Source organism: Helianthus annuus, chromosome 13 (assembly GCF_002127325.2).
Source record: "Helianthus annuus cultivar XRQ/B chromosome 13, HanXRQr2.0-SUNRISE, whole genome shotgun sequence".
Taxonomy (NCBI): Eukaryota; Viridiplantae; Streptophyta; class Magnoliopsida; order Asterales; family Asteraceae; genus Helianthus; species Helianthus annuus.
In genome coordinates, this window is record NC_035445.2 from 162707115 (window position 1) to 162711587 (window position 4473).

The 4473-nt window shown below is 34.3% G+C and overlaps 1 long non-coding RNA gene across 1 annotated transcript; it reads right to left on the reverse strand.

The window, feature by feature from the left end:
- Positions 1-1960: 1960 nt before the first annotated feature.
- On the reverse strand, positions 1961-3568 carry LOC118485524. Its single transcript, XR_004876505.1, has 2 exons — positions 3410-3568; positions 1961-2384 (listed from the first exon to the last, which is right to left on the reverse strand). It is a non-coding gene; the product is annotated as an uncharacterized LOC118485524 (long non-coding RNA).
- Between the last annotated feature and the right edge of the window lie 905 nt (positions 3569-4473).

Below are 4473 nucleotides of genomic sequence, written 5' to 3' on the forward strand. Positions count from 1 at the left end.
AAAAAGAGATTACATGTGTTCTCTTTGACGATGCTGCAAATCTTCTTCTCGGACTTACGGCTGAACAATTGATTATAAAGACCTTATCAGAGGTATATTTTTATATATTATCATGTACTAATTATGACATATATGTCTTCGGATCTTTATACTTAAAAATGGCCATATCTATATACTCATTCATGATTTTTTTTTTCATGCTTATGTTATCTTTTTTTTCTAATTTATAATACTGTGTCTTGGTGTTTTTATAGGGTGCTAATGATCCGTATTGGATATATGAATTTCTGATGGACGCTTTATGTGCTCGGCATGTGATTTTTAGGATAAGAGTTGATGATTACAATTTGGCACCTACTTACAGTCCACGCTTCACCGTATCAAAATACTTGGGTGACGATATTAATAATCTTGCTACCACTTTACTTCCTTCAACATGTCCTTCTGGTGATCTTCTCCATGACGAAGCTAGCGAGTTTTTATGTCGGATCAATGATGATGAATGGGACATGATACACGAGTCATTATGGGGACCACGTATTTTGCCGACAGAATCTAAAACGTCGTTGTCATCGGTAATTCATTTCACGTGTAAATCAACTTCCTATATATACTTTTTTTGTTTATTCTTAATGCGTGTGTAATACCTTTAGGCGATTGTTGATACGGAACATGAGGTTGGTTATGCTAATTCTCAGTTTGCCCCAACAAATGATCCCAAAAATACGCCAAATTTGTCAGATGCGGAGCAGACGACAACTCAACAAGAAGAAAATACGTCATCGGTAATGTTTTTTATATCTAAAAACCTTTGTGCATATACTTTATATTGCTTACATTCAGATTTGTGTAACAACTTTAGGTGGTTGATAATGTGGAACATGAGGTCGACACTGGCAATTCTAAATGTTCCCGGGTAGATGATGCTAGATGTACACCAACTTCATCAGATGTTCACAATGCAACAAGTCAAGAAGAATTGGTAGTTGTTTTTACATGTAAACAAACTTCATATTTATACTTTCTATTCCTTGCTTTCATACTTAACTTTCAAGTGGTTGTTGATGTGAACGATCAGGATGTGTCAGTAGACGATGCCAAAAATATCCCATCTTTGACAAATGAGCATCGTGCATCAACTCAACAAGTCGAAAAGAGGCTATCTTCGAGGTTAAAGAGGACGATCCAAAAGCCGAGAAAATTGAAGCAGTAAACTACGTTTGATTGTTATAACACTTTTCCACCGTGTTGTTTAACATTTACTTTTGCATTAAAACGACAATATTTCAAGTTTTATCTCTCTATCAGTTTTATTTTATATTGTTTCTGGTTGTACACCGTTCACGTAGGTTTTCCTTTTATAAATTAGAGCAAAATGCAATTTGCGTCCTTTTGATATGTGTGAAACATCAACCTAAGCTCGTAAATTTATTATTTGGTTTTTTTAGCCGCTGAGCTTATAGATTCATAACAGTTTGAGTCCTCTGTTATTAAAAAAATTATTTTCAGAAAATCCATTGTAGTGACATAATTGTCATTCCCATGTTACCCTATTTTTATATGATACCCCTTTATTAGTTTCACATGAAAAACTTTAAACACTCCAATTCATCAAATGTAAGTAAATAAACATTCAAAGAAGCTTAATTAGTTCAGTTTCAACGATAATCACATGGTAAAATAACCTCAGTTGGATTCGAAGACAATGGGTTTACTATTTTAAGTTTCTTCTACATTAAGGTAAGATATAAGACGAAATTTTTTTTACTTTAATCAAATTTAATCAACTAATACCAGGTTGTTATAAGTTACTTAAATGCAAAGACCAATCATTTGAAATGCTTCAAGAAAACTAACTCACGGTGCGTTCCAATCGAGCTTAAACGAGCTCAAGACTAAAAGTTAAATAGTCAAGCATCAAACATGGACAGAACATATTACTAAGTAAAACTTGGTAATCTTGACAGAACTTTCAGACTTGATATCAAAAAACCGTAACATACACCGTAACATACACCGTAACATACACCGTAACATACACCGTAACATACACCGTAACATACAGCGTACCATACACCGTAACATACACCGTAACATACAACGTAAACAAGACGCTGTACTGGTGTAACAAAATTGTGGATCTTTATTGATTGGTGCACTTCAGAATGTAGCTGATAACCCCTTTAGTGTAGCTTTTCGGTTTTCCTTGAAATTCCAGAGCTCGCTAATTACGTAGCTGCCACCACTAGGGTTATATTCATTCAGCTGCAATTGATCGTTCTCATCGATCACTTCCTTATGTGCACCGCACAATCTTCTAGGAGGTTGTCAAGTGTTCTCGCCTTCGTAGTTTGTTTTTGCGTATCTTTACATCCGCAGCCATTCTGTACAATAAAAACATCCATAGTAAGACGAACCGAAATTCATGTGCTGGTATAAATTTTCATACCTACTGTGATGAGGAAATGAACGAATGAACCTTTTATTTTAATGGCTGATGTTATTTTTTTTTCACCGTTGATCAAATATTAAAACTACTTATTTTTTGTTCTTAAGTTAATAAGTTAAACTTTAGTTTATTTTTTTATTTCCTGTGTAAACTTTTTTCAGTTCATTACAACTATTAGTATAGTAGTATGCATCAAGGTAAAATCTTTGTGGGTTTAGAATAAGTTAAACAACAGCCTTTGTCCAGAATCTTGTGAAGGTGTGTTATCGGCTTCAAACCCCTCAACAAGGTGTGTTGTTAAACAACATTAAAAACAAAGATGAAAGTAAAGTAGACACAGAGGCATAATACTTAACCATGTAGACACAGTTAAAACACATTTATGCACCTGAAAAAAAAAACAAGCTTACTAACTATGCACCGATGTCAAAAGAAGCAAGTTCAACTATTGAATAAGCCCATAAGTATTAGAACACTCATATATAATGTATCAACAGGAGATTACTAACATGTATTTAGTTAAAAATTAAACAACTATTTAAAATTAGTCATAAGTTCAATATAATCAAAATCAACAGAATAGTTCATGTTCTTTCATCACATAAACGCCTGCCTCACAAATAGTAGTCCATATGTTACATCTAACATTCTTCATGTAAAAACACAAGATATAAACGATTCTGAAAGTTGAGTATGCTCAGAAAGGCGTACAACAGGAACAAATATCAAATCTATGAATCGTACTAATACTTTTTCAGACTTTAATCGCAGATTTGCATCCAACAAATAATAGTAATAATAAGCATAAAAAGAAAAAAAAGAAAGAAACCCAACAAACAGGTTTCTCTTTGTGTATTGAAGAACCTAGATCAACACAAAACAAAAGTAAATGAAGGTTCATTGTTTTTTCTGATCACAACCCAACCACGAAACCCTAATTATGCCATATACGAATCTGACCTTTGCAGCTTTCCGCGATTTAGCAGTTGAAGATGTGCATTTGCCGGAGTGGTCTCGCCGATCGGAAGTTCACCGTCTTCTCTGTGTCGTAGTGTCTGTGCTTCTTCTCTTCCTCTCTCTCTCTCTCTCTCTCTCTCTCTCTCTGTGTGTTTTGATCTGATGGATTGAGGGGGATTTGATGTGTATCGAGAAATGGAAGTAGTGGGTGGCTGTTATAATAGCCTATTGACTATTGAGGTGCATGGAGAAACCCAAATGGTGGGTAGATTATAAATGGTGAACGTGATGTTTATCCATAAGGGTAAATATTGTTTTTTGTATATAAATTAAAATTGTTATTTTTTGTTTATAATATTCTTTAGACCGGCCATGAACAAATGGTATAAAATATTGATGTCATCCCGATCCTGATATCGATAATTCTGATCCTGACATGTTTCGGTATTGGAACTGGTATCCACATTTTGGTTTTTTCGTTATCGGTATGGTGTTGTACCGGTACAATACCGATTTTTTCCCTTAAAATTCTGATATCTAACCGAACCGACATGTTTCTGTATTTGTATCATGTATTCATGAAATTTCGGATAGGAATTATCGGTGTCGGGGTGGGATCGGGACGGGATCGGTATTCGCTCATCCCCACTTTAGTTTTGTGTTCACTTAATGTGTGCGTTTGTAATTTTTATTTTGACCTGCTTTTAAGTTTTTGGCTTCTTAAAATTTAATATGTCATTTCTGTAGTGTTTGGATAATGTTTTTGCAAAATATGTTTCACTGGTTTTAAAATTAAAAAAAAAGTTCGATTGTTGTACTATTTTCAAATAGGAGATGGAAACGAGGAAAAGGAGAAGCAAACCGAAAAACCATGAATATACATTGTCTTTGTTTGTTACCTTAGCGTAACCCGTCCAACGGACGGGTATTAAACTAGTTTATAATGGTGGGCTCGTCATGATTTTATTTCAAGATATTTGGTTTTAATATTACCTTATAATACAAAAACCAACATCGAACACACTGTTTCAAATAATACGTCACACCTTTTGAGATGCCGGAACGGG